Genomic DNA, 12,519 nt, shown 5'->3' with positions numbered 1-12,519 from the left:
GCCCTTTCCTTCCTTTTCTTTCCTCTTCTCTCTCTTTCTCTCTCCCCACTTCTCTCCGTCCTGGCTGCCATGAGCTCGGGGGCCTTGTATCTCCGTGTGCTTCACCGTGATCTCCTGCCTCACCTGAGGCTCTGAGCGCTGGGGTCAGCCCACCATGGACTGAGGCTCTGAAACCCTGAACCAAAGCGAAGTCGTTCTTGTCAGGTATTTTGGTCACATCACAGTAGGCACGGAGCTGCCCGTGGGCAGCCTGAGGGACTAAGGAAAGGAAATGGTGACACTGATTAGGTGTCCCCCTCCTGTTCTTGGGGCCCAAACTCAGGGCTGAGGCCTTGTGTTTGTAGCTAGTAGGGCAAGGGCAGGCCATCTCTGCGCTGCTGCCGCTGCTGCTCACTGTGTGACCAGAGTCCTGTTTAAGGAAGGGCAGGCAGACCGCAAGGTCTTAAGGCCTGTTAAAAGAAAACCTTCTGGCACGCTCTCTCTCTCTCTCTCTCTCTCTCTCTCTCTCTCTCTCTCTCCCTCCCTCCCTCCCTCCCTCTCTCTTTTCCCCAGTGCAGAGGATCAACCCCAGAGCCTCAAGCCTGACAGGCAAATGCTCTACTAGGGAACCACATCCACATCCACAATTTGAATTTAGCAGTCTTTTTTAAAGCAAATTTGTGAATCGGGCAGCACCCTAAACCAGTCAGAGTGTCACGAAGGCAGACAGTAGTTACACACAGAAAGAGGCCGCCTGCTGGAATAACCTGATCGGTGTCAGTTGCCGTACCCTCATTTGGACCTGTTCTGGAGGTGCGAAGCCTGTGGTTGGCTGAAAACTCTGCTTCTATGATTGGCTGAGACCTGGCTGTTCATTACAAGAACATGCTCTCAGGTTGCCGTTTGTTTACCTATTAATTCAGGTTACAATTTACTACCTCTAGAGGCAGCTTTAAGCCAAATTTAATTTAATAAGCCCTCTTCTACTTCTCTTTCACCCCTCTACTCCCTCGTACTAGGGATTGAATTCAGGGGTGCCCTACCCCTGAGCTACATCCCAGGTCCTTTTTGTGTTTTTTTTTTAATTTTGGGACAGGGTAAGTTGCAGAGGCTGGCCTCCAATTTGGGATCCTCCTGCCTCAGCTTGCCGAGTCACTGGGATCACAGGCGCTTGGCAAGCCCCCTCTACTTTTGCTATTTTATTAGCAATGTGTGCTCCCCAAACTTTTGGTTTGGAACAATATTCAGTGTACAGAGAAACTGCAAGAAAAGTACAGTGGGACAATTAGATTAATCACTACTCTCCCGCCCTCCTCCCCGGCCTTCCTCCGCTTTCCCTGTCTCCTATTTGCTCTTCGGAAACCATGAAAGAGTCGCTGGAAAAATATTCGATTCCACCCACGAAGCCTCAGACCAATGTGTAACTGTCAAATTCGGGACATTTTTACGAGGATGCGACCCCATTGTCTCCTCTGCAGAACCTGCTGATGGTGGCAGCAGCCCCAGGGTGCTCTTTCTAGCTCTTCTTTGCCTATCTCAGGGGGGGACCTGCAGTTATTTGGCAGGTGTCTTTAGTCCTCTTTAATCTGGAGGCAGATCAGAGCAGGAGGTGTGATGTCAGCTGCTCCACTGTTGGTGGCGCCTGCCAGCTCTCCCACGGTAAGGTGACCCTTTACTTTTGTAGTCACACGGGGTTCAGTCACTGCTGCCAGTGGAATCAAGGAAACCAGAGGCAGAGTGACGGAAAGAAAGAGCTCCGTTGGCAACAAGCCGCCTTGTGGGCAGCCGGTTGGCTCTGGCCTTCAGAGACCCTCTCACCTGAGGAAGAATCTTGTATATGATTTTTCAAGGGGAGATATGAGGGTCCTCAATCTCCAGTATTCCAAAAAGTCTCCTCTCTGGAGCCTGGCTGCGGGCATCTTTCTCGTTCACAGGTTGGCGAGGGCTCCCTAGCGGCTCGTGTCTGCGTTTGTTGAGGTCAGTGTTTCTGGCAGGCACCTCCTGGGGTGGCCTTCCGCCATGGCTTGGGAGCACCCCGGAAGCGAGTGCTCCCTCTATGCAGACCTAGCCAACGTTCGCGGACAGTTGACCCGTGAGAGTCCTGGTGATCCTCCCTGAATCCGTCATCAGTACGTGGTTTATACTGCTCTGGAGGAAGGGGAGAGGAGACCCTGACTCGAGTCCCTCAAGGTCCTGCTGTGAGGCGAAGAACAGCCATTCCTACAAACTCTTCTCTCCTCAGGCATGTGGGCCTGGAATCCCAACTCAGGCACTTAGTCTTTAGGAGGGGCTGGGGTGGCAGGCAGAGAAATCCCAGGGAGCAGAGAGTTAGGGTGACATGATTCCCCCAGGAGTCTCTGGGCTCAGCCTCTCCATGGACACTGGGGTTGGGGAAAGAGGCTTGTAGGCAGAATTCCAGGGCAGATTGTGGTGCCTGAGTTGGAACTTCCCTACCCCAAGCAGTCCCCCAGGTGCTGGTTAGAGGTACAGGAATCATGTTGCTATGCTTAGTATAAAAAAATACAGGATACCGGGTGCAGTGGTGTTTGTCTGTGATCCCAGCAGCTCGGGAGGCTGAGGCAGGAGGATGGAGAGTTCAAAGCCAGCCTCAGCAATGGCAAGGCACTAAGCAACTCAGTGAGACCCTGTCTCTAAATAAAATACAAAATAGGGCCATGGATGTGGCTCAGTGATTGAGTGCCCCTGAGTTCAACCCTTGGTACCCCCCCCAATAATAATAATAATAAATAAAAATTAAAAATACAGGACATACTGTCAATTAAATAAAGAATAGGGCTTTAGTATAAGTATGTCCCAAATGTGGCTTGGGGGGGCTGGGGTTGTGGCTCAGCACGGTAGAGCACTCGCCTAACATGTGAGAGGCGCTGGGTTTGATCCTTAGCACCACATATAAATAAATAAATAAAATAAAAAGTTAAAAAATATATATGTCTTGGGACATACCGATGCAGCAAGATTCCACTCAAACTTCAAATGTCTGGGTGGTGGGCTGTGAAGGATCTCCTGGAGGGGACGTGTTTCTGGTTCCTGCCCCCAATCACCCCTCCCCAATGTCATTTCTGCTGCAAGAAAAGCCCGTGAGACCCTAGGGTCCCCAACCCCTTGCGGGGGAAGCAAGGAGAAGCTCACCATCCTGCCCCATGCACACCCCCAGCTGGGCCCTGCCCGGCTGAGCTAATGTGTAAGTTCCCTGGGGCCCTGGTGAGGTGGAGATGGGAGGAAGGACGGAAAGGGAGGTGCACCTGGGGAGGTCTCGCTAATGCCAGACCCAGGCATCAAGGGTAGGACTGTGGCACCTGCTGTCTGGGAAGGGAGGGGGGGCTGGGACAGCGAAGCTGCCTCCAGAGTCACCCAGGCTGTCACCAGGGCTCTTTTGAAGCCCCACAGTGTATCCTGGTGCAATCTCTGAGCAAGCAGAGCTGGTCTTGTTGAGACAGGAACGGGCGCCCGCCCGCGCGGGTGAGCTGTGTGGGAATCCTATCAGCGCTTCTCATCAGCGGCATCAGAGCCTCCCGGCCTGGAGGAGCCAGACCCACGGGGCAGGAGGAATCGGGCCGGGACCCACGGGCCGGGAACCAGCGCTGGGCCGGCCGAGCGGCTGAGCAAGCACCCCATCCCATCCAGGGCATCCCTGGCCCTAAGGCAAGGCCAAGGTCGGAGAAGGGGAAGCCTGGCCAAGGGCGCGCAGCTGGACAGGAATCTACTCATTTCTGCACCCTGGCCGCCGGCTCCTGGAATTCTGCATCTGGGCTTCCACTTGCTGTTAGCCGCTGGACGGTGGGTGGCGGGGGCATGCTCTGGGTCACCCCCATAATAGTCTCCTTCCCAGGCCAGACTTCAAGTCCTGGCTCACACCGTTGACCTTGGGCCAATCACTCCTCTCTCTGGGCTTTTGTTCTCTTGGCCAATGGAGGTGATCATCGCCTAGAACCTAGATCAGAGCTCAGAGGGAGGAGCAAAGGTTGCAAAAACCTGGCTGGAGGACGGGGCCCGCCCTGGAGGAAACTATCCTGCTGGCGCCCTGTTTGAAATGGTCTTGCTCTCGCTTGACTCTGGCTTCTTGTGACCAATCCCAGCTTGTTGAGCCGGCTCCCAGCAGGCCCTGGTGTCGGCCTGGAGAGGAGGGTCCCTGATTTCTCAGCGTCTCTGGAGGTTCCCGGCACGGTCGGTTATTCTCCTGTGCCTTCTTCCTGAGAAGCAGGAGTCTGGAGATTCCAAAGCTCTGGCCTGGGCCAGCCACCTTCTTCTCTGGGTCACGTCTGTTAACTGGGGCCATGACGTCACATTCATCTCAGAGGGACGTGGGGAGGATGAACTGAGGAGCCAGGTCAAAGCTGGCTCTGTGGACAGGTGGAAATTAGACAAGAATCACCATCACCTGAGGGTCCGTGTGCCCTGGGAGCTCTGAGATGAACGAGGCACAGTTGCAGAGACACACACACCAAGCCCAGGAGCAGAGGAGGAGTGGCAGACCCAGGCCCCTCACTGGGGGGTGAGATCAATAGGAGGCCTCCCAAGGGCCCCCTGTTTTCCCCAGGACTTGAGCTACCACCACCGGATTTACTCATTCCACGTTTCTTTACTGACCACTGACTATGTGTTAGGTGCTAGGGGTACAGCTGTGACCAAAATGGAGCCAGGCCTGGTGGCGCACACCTGTGATCCCGGAGGCTCGGGAGGCTGAGTCAGGAGGATCATGAGGTTCAAAGCCACCCTCAGCAAAAGCAAGACGCTAAGCAACTCAGTGAGACCCTGTCTCTAAATAAAATACAAAATAGGGCTGGCGATGTGGCTCAGTGGTCGAGTGCCCCTGAGTTCAATCTCCAGTGCCAAAAAAAAAAAAAAAAAAAACCAGACACACTCACACACAAAAATGTCCTTGAATGGCTGTAGCTGACATTCTAGTGTGGAAGAACAGAGTGAACAAGAAAAGTGAGAAAGAAACATGTAATGTCAAGTGGAAGGAAAGGCAGAGCAGGGCAAGGGGCCATGGAGTGGGGACAACTATTTTATAGGAGCTGGTGTGGGGGGGTGGGGGGCTTCCTGAGGTGGTGACATGAAAGCAGGGACCTGAAGGAGGTGAGGACAGAAAGTGCAAAGGCCCTGAGGCAGAAGTGAGCTTGGCTTCTTGAGCAGCAGCTGCCACGTGGGTTGGCCCTGGTGCTGTAATGCCAGCTTCACCACACTCCCACGGCTGAGCCACGTCTGCCAGGTGTCTTCCTCTGAAGGGCCCTTCCAAATGAGGGGTGATCCCTTGAGACTGTATACGTGTTGACTTAATCCCCACAGCAACTTATGGCAGCTTAAAATCATGTCTGTAAATCTTTGACATGCTAGCCAAGGGTGAGGACGCACACCTGTAATCCCAGTTTCGGGAGGCTGAGGCAGGAGGATCACAAGTTCAAGGACAGCGTGGGAAACTTAGCAAGTCCCTGTCTCAAAAAATAAAAAATAAAAAGTACAGGGTGAAGCTCGGTGGTAGAGTGCTCCGGAGGGTCAACCCCCAGTACTGAAGGGGGGACTTTGTCATCCTATCTATCAAGAGAATTGGGGGCCTGCTAGGGCTGGGATGTAGCTCGGTTAGTAGAGGGCTTGCCTCACATGCACACGGCCCTGGGTTCAATCCTCAGCAACACACACACACAAAAAAAAGAATTGGGGTCTGCCATCCCCTCTTCTTGAATCTGAGCTCTGTGCTTGGCTAATAGAGTGTGTCACAAGTGTCTGTGCCTTTTTTCTGGCTGTGAGGAACTGGTGGCTTGCACTTTCTGTCTCTCTTGGGACATCGACTCTTGAAATCCAGCCACCATGCCGTGAAGAAGCCCACGCATCCTGGAGAGAACCCCATGAGGAGAGAGGGACAGGGCCTCAACCCTGCGCTCCTGGCTCCCAGCCAATACCAGCACCAACCCGCCAGCCACCTGAGCAGATCCTGGTGCCCCACTGAGCTACCTGCCTGGCACCCTGGAGCAGAGAGAGCGCCCGCCCTTCCCACCCCCATTAATCCCCGTCCAAATTTCAGATACATGAGTAAACAGTTGTTTTGTGCCACTATGTTTTAGAGTGTTTTTTGGCTTCTTTTGGTCCGGGGAATTGATTCCAAGGGTGCTTAACCACTGAGCCACATCCCAGCACTTTTTATATTTTATTTAGAGACAGGGTCTCGCCTCACTAAGTTGCTGAGGCTGGCTTTGAATTTGTGATCCTCCTGCCTCAGCCTCCTGAGCCGCTGGGATTACAGGTGTGAGCCACCATGCCTGGATCGAGGGTCTTTTTTAACACAATAATAGTTAAATGGAACGAACCTGGAGTCTCAGGTCTCCCCATTTCACAGATGAGAATGGAGGCACAGAGAATCAAAGTCCACCGGAGTCTCACGGTTAGTGGGAGAGCTGGGATTTCACAGTTGTTTGTTTGTTTTGTTGTTTCCCGTTCTGGGATCAAACCCAGGCCCTTGCTGAGGCTGGGCAGGCACAGCACTCCACCCACTGAGCCACATCCCGGCCCTGAAGCTGGCTTCTTAATTTTGGTAAAGCCCAATTTGTTATTCTTTTATGGTTTATGTGTTTTTGTGCACCATTTTGGAACATGGTATTTTTCACATGGGACTGCAGAGCCTTTTTTGCAGGATTCCGACTCCCCTGGCCTCAGCCTCCTGAGTTGCTGAGAACAATGTTTGGAAGCTCCTTGGCCACACGGCCAACCTGCCCAGGCCCCTCTGTGAGCCTGGTGAGTGACCCGGACCTGCCTAACCAGTGTCCACGGCCGGCCAGCTTCCACAGACAGAAACCGATGATGTCACCCCTCGGGTGGCGCGAAGCTCTGGATCAAGGCGCTTCCCTCTGGAGTCTCCGAGGGAAGGTTCCTCCTGTCCTCTCCTCTTCCTCACTCCCCTCATCAATGTCATCCAGTGGTGCCAGTCACTGGAGTCAGGGCCTGCTCCGAGCGCACGACGATCCCATCTGGAAATCTTTAGATCTGCAAAGACCTGGTTTCCAGGGAAGGTCACCTGCTGAGGTCCTACCGTACTGGGCAGAGGCCGCGGCCCAGAAGGCACAGGACCCAGAGTGCCCTGGCTGAAGAGTGGAGTCTGCGGGCTTCCTGGGTGTGAGGTGCGGCAAGAGCTCTCGGTTAACCAGTGGGGTCACAGCTGGGGAAACTGAGGCAGCGAGCCGTTCATCACCTGCCAGGTCACACACTGCTGCGTGCTGGAGGACGCCGGGAGCCAGCCAGGACATGAGCCCGCGGAGTGTTCCTACCTGGGACGGAAGCCTAACAAACCAGAGGCAGGAGGCGTTTCTGAAGGTCCCTGGCTAGCCCCTCGGAGGGAAGGAGGGGCCTTGGGAGAGGGGATGACCCGAGCCAGGGCCCTGAGGCTGCGGGCCCCTCCCCTCTCTCGGTCCCTCTGCCGGAGAACCTTCTCCCCTGCCAGCCTGGGCTTCTTTGCACCTGGACAAACCCTTGGGCCCAGGTGGGTTGGTTTCAGGTAGAGAGATCCTCAGGAAGGACCTGGATTGGTCTGTTTTGTCACATGCCCAGCTTCAGCCCGCCACACTGCAAGGGGTTGGCTCTCTAATTGGTCCAGCTGGGGGGGGGGGGGGGGTGTCCAATCCCTCCAGGGAGGAGGGCGGGCTCAAGTGAGGAGCTGGTAACTCCCCCTGGGACCCCAGAGGGGGCAGCAGTGGTTCCCAGAAGAAGAAGCCCGCACAGGCGGGCTGGGTGGACAGATCTGGCCGCCACCCCAGGGCTTTGAGCAGGAAGCTCCGCCCTGACGCACTGTGGCCTGGGCCAGTGGGGGGCGGGGAGTGTGCCCGGACCTCAGGACGCTGTGTGCTCTTGTGCACACCAAGGAAGAGGAGGGCCGCGGAGCCGCACCCGCAGGGGAGAGGGAGGATCCGAGAGGTCCACCTGGCTCTGCTTTCTCACCACTCCCCGCGCATCTCCCCCTCCCTTCCTGGCACTTGCTGCCCCAGGAAAAGTGCGATGGCGGAAGGCTGAGGCCTGCCAACGCGAGTAGGCAGAGGTTCCCTACCGGGCAGAGCTCCTGGGGACCCACGAAGGAGGGGGGACACGCACCTGACCTCAGAGGCAGGCCCAGGGCAGGTGCCGGCGGGGAGAGGCCCAGGGAGCCCAGGGTCAGCACTGCCACTGGCCTGTAGGATGGCTTCCCCAGACCACGCTGGGCACGGGGCTTGGCAGGTGGCCAGGCTGGGCGCCAAGCTGCACTTACCACCTCTGTGCTCTCCTGCCCTGCTCCCTGGTGGCCCAGGTAGATGGTGGCCGGGGCTCCCAGGTAAATGGGGGCTACGAGGCCCCAGAGGGGTGAGGATCATCAGGCGTTGCCCCTTCTGGTTTGTGAAGATGGACGTCCCTGAAGACCTGACCGAGGACCAGCCCACCTGGTGCCTCACCCCGAAATCCTGACTCAAGAGCTGAAGTTGTGTTTCCCGCCAGACTGGCAGAGTGGGGCTTAGGGACTGAAATACCCAGCAGAAAACAGAAACCCTCCTTACACGACTACGTGCATGGAGCGGGATTCACGTCCAGCACGCTCACGTGACCTCCTGTTACTCCCACATTCACCCCGGAGGTTGGAAGCCCTGTTCCTATCGCACAGATGAGAAAGGTGAGACAGACTCAGAGGGGTCGAGGAACCTGCCCTGAATCACACAGCCTCAGTCCCGGTGCCAGCCAGCACCCCGTCTCTAACTCCGTCTCTCTCCTGCTTGGCCCTCTCCTCTCTGCTCATCCCTACTTTCACTCATTCCACAATTTTTTCGAGCACCATTTATAGCCCTCACACCCTGCTAGATCCTAAGGCATATGGTGGGGGAACTGGCCAGATGGATCGCGATAGATCTGCCGCGGAAGAGCAGAAACGTGCCCTGCTTCCTAGCTGTGTTGCCCTGAGCAATTGATCTAGTGCTTGGCCTCTCTGTGGCTCGGTCTCCTCATCTGTAAAACGGGGATAATAATGGTGCACACCCAATGGAGAGTTCTTGATGGGACCCAGCCAGCTGTGCTCCTGGAAGGAAGTGGGCATGCGTGGCCACCTTGAGGCCGAGCCTGCATTCTCACGGGAGACTCATCTCTTCTCTCCCATTCACTTACTTATCCAGCAGAATGGATTCATGGTGTACAGTCTTGTAATCCAACACCGCACCTATTTGTGGCTCAGACTGTTCCATCTTTGGCTACTGGAGGTTCCTTCAGTTGTTTTTTGCCTTTTAATAGTGTGTGTGTGTGTTTAAGCACTTCCTTAGTTTCTGGACCCACGAGATATTCCAGGCTCATTTTGGGTCTTTCTTGCCAAACTCCCACAATCAGCCATTCTCCCAGCAATCTCGGCTCCTTTAATTGCAGAATTGGAGAATGATATTAGGCGCCAACACTCCATGGGTATAGACTGTACTACGTATTCATGGGCTCATGGATATTTAGGTTGTTTCCACTATGGGCTATGAATGCATGGATTCCGCTTGACGTGACTGCAGCCATCTTGAGTGGCAACCACCATGAATGATGCCTCAGAGTCACCCCAGTCGGGTTTCCTGCATAGATTCCCAGCAAACTATGAAGGGACCAAACCGTCACGATAGTATGTGGAGCCTTACGACTGGGCCCGGGCTCCTGGGAAACGCCTGGTTCTTCGATACTGTTTAAGGTGAAGCAGTTATGTTCAGTCAGGATGAAGTCACCGTTGTCCTAACTCTACATCCCTCTTTCTGACCCAGATTGCAGGATCCAACTGGTTTTGCTGCCTCCCAGGACCACCCTTCCGTAAGTCCCCAGTAAGTAGCACTCTGCAATCCTGGATCTGTCTGCTTCTCTTTCTTTCATCTCATGGCACCTTGGGGCTGGGTTGCTCCTGAGCAGCTGCTATGGACAGTGCTTCTGTGAACAAGGGTGTTGACATGTGTCATCATTTCTCTTGGACACACACCTAGGAATGCTCAAACGCTCTGTGGCCACCTTTCCCAGGAACCACCAACTGTTTTCCAAACTGGCCGGGTGAAAAAGCTGGGCATGGTGGCCTGGAGGCTGAGACAGGAGGATCCCAACTTCAAAGCCAGCCTCAGCAACTTAGGGAGACTCTGTCTCAAAATGAAGAATAAAGAATGACCGGGGATGAAGCTTAGTGTCAAAGTGCCTCTGGGTTCAATCCTCAATACTGACACACACACACACAAAAGAGCCAGGTGTGGTGGCGCAGGCCTTGTAATCCCAGCAGCTCAGGAGGCCCAGGCAGGAGGATCGTGAGTTCAAAGCCAGCCTCAGCAAAAGCAAGGAGCTAAGCAGCTCAGGGAGACCCTGTCTCTAAATAAAATACAAAACAGGGCTGGGGGTGTGGTTCAGTGATGAGTGCCCCTGAGTTCAATCCCTGGTACCTCCCACAAAAAAAGAAGCAGCTACGTCACTCCACAGTCCTTCAGCAACAGACGGGATTCTGACCCCACACGGCCTCTTATTGCTGCCTATTACTTGAGCCCAGGGCCTCCCACGTGCTGGGCAGGGATCTACCACTGACCAACTCCTCCATCCCCTTTTAAAAATTTTTATTTAAAAAAAAATTCCTGCCATCTTTAATTGGATTAGGATCACTGCTCTTGGTGTCCCTTCAGTTCTGCCCCTGAGGGCCCCTCTCTTTTCATCCTAGTCCCAACTCTGATCTGCAGGGGAGGAGCAGGGCCCGGAGCCTCGGGGCAGCTCATCGGTTCCCAAAGGCTTTCAAGGCCAGATGTGGCACGAAGATTTGGCCATAGGACGGAGGGCCCTCGATCTGGGAGGGTGGACATCCTGGAGGGAGGAGGGAGGGGACCAGGGGGTGCACTGTCGACCCAGTCTGCTGGGAACTGGCCTCGCGGGGACAGCTGCTCTGCACGGGAACAAGAGGGAATTTCCAGGGTTCCTGCAGGGGACAGAGGCAGGCTCTGCTCTGCTGGTTGGCACCTCACCCTCTGTGCCCACAGGGAGCTGGGCTCCTGCCTGTCCCTTTCCAGGCCACCCCTCCCACCTATGCTTGCTGATATCCAGGGTGTTTGTCCCCAGACCGGTTTGCACCTGTCCCGTCTCTCCATTGTGCCCCTGACTATAATCAACTGTTACATAAGTTGCCGAAACTCGAGAACAAGTAGAAAAAGTGCGGTGGTTTCTGTGAAAATAAACTTGAACCCCACAGGCCAGATGCTTCAAAGGCGGCTGCAGGCCGACAGGTCTTCTGAAGGCACGGAGGGCTCTATCTCCACTTTAGAGAGTCAAGCCCAGAGGGCGACGACGACACTGTCCCGTGGGGTGGGGTAGGCAAGAGGTGTCGTCCAGTCTTAGGTCGCTGCCAGGCTCCAAGGAGAGAGGTCTGAGGTCCCCACCAATAGAATCATGAGAATCTGTCACCTACGCGAGTTAAAGCCAACGGTTCAAGGCATCACGGACCCTCAGCACCGCGCTCCCATTCAACCTAGCGCCTTCTGTAACTGGCACCTGCTGGTCCCCCCACCCCCCGCAGTGAGACCAAAGAACTCTGCTTCATGACAGCCTCCAGCGTGGGGGACAGAGGGAGTAGACCCAGGGTCAGAAGGAAGAGGGACACTGAGGGAGGCGCCAGACTCCAGGCCGATGGCTTTCTGCCCCCCTGGACCCAGGCACCAGCCCTGTGCATGAGGCAGGGCTGGGGTAACAGCCCCCCTCCCCAGATGTTGCAAGTGAGGCCCCCATGGGCAGCGTAGATCTGCAAATGACACCTGAGTCTCTGGGGGCTCGGCTCCTTTGCCACGGAGGGGGCTGGGCAGGCCTGTGTTAAGAAATGCCACCAGTGGAAAATTCACGTCACTTGCCAGAAATAAAAAGTAACCATAAGGTAAGCCCCACGAGGCCAATAATGTAATTAAATCCCAGGCCGACGACACTGTCCCACTGTCAATTGGAGGCCGGACTCAGCCTACACCTCTTCTCCCCTGGACATAAGGGTACACAGCCCATATCACAGAGGTGGTCACCCTCTAGGACACCCCACGAGGTGCTGGGGCACCCAACGGTTGTTTCCTCCCTGCCTAACCACAAGAGTGGAGAGAGACTTGAAAGGTGGCTTCTGCACCTACCCGGAACTTTCCCTCCGTGGAAGTCGGCACTAGTTAATGCCAGGTCCACATAGCACCAAATGGACTCCCCAGGGGGACATGGCCACACCAGCGACAAGGAAGGGCTTGCTTGGTGAACCTGCATCCAAATCGGATGCACTGGGGCCTACAGTTCAAGGCCTCCGCCACCCGGCCAGCTCCCCCGGGCAGGGGACCCCCAGGCGTGCCCATCTGCCGACACCGGGGACTTGCGCTCCGTGCCCCTGCTCAGTTTCCTGAGTCTGGTTAGTAGAAAGGCAAGTCCCAGGGTTCAGCCATGCTGGGGATGCTGGGAGGAGAGACCCAACCCTAGGCCCCAGCACCAGGTCCTGCCCCCTCTGTCCTCTCCCGACGCCCCCCTCCCACCAGGGGAGCCTGCGCTATTCCCCCCACGCACTGCATGAGG

General features: G+C 55.5%; 1 long non-coding RNA gene across 1 annotated transcript; it reads left to right on the top strand.

The window, feature by feature from the left end:
- The first annotated feature begins 7,709 nt into the window (after positions 1-7,709).
- Positions 7,710-10,133, top strand: LOC114107213 (uncharacterized). The gene is made up of 3 exons (XR_003585302.2): positions 7,710-8,626; positions 9,735-9,791; positions 9,948-10,133. It is a non-coding gene; the product is annotated as an uncharacterized lncRNA (long non-coding RNA).
- Positions 10,134-12,519: the final 2,386 nt, after the last annotated feature.

The sequence above is a fragment of the Marmota flaviventris genome, chromosome 3, assembly GCF_047511675.1.
Source record: "Marmota flaviventris isolate mMarFla1 chromosome 3, mMarFla1.hap1, whole genome shotgun sequence".
Taxonomy (NCBI): domain Eukaryota; kingdom Metazoa; phylum Chordata; class Mammalia; order Rodentia; family Sciuridae; genus Marmota; species Marmota flaviventris.
The sequence above is the reverse complement of the archived record's forward strand: the minus strand, read 5'-3'. Positions and strand labels throughout refer to the sequence as shown.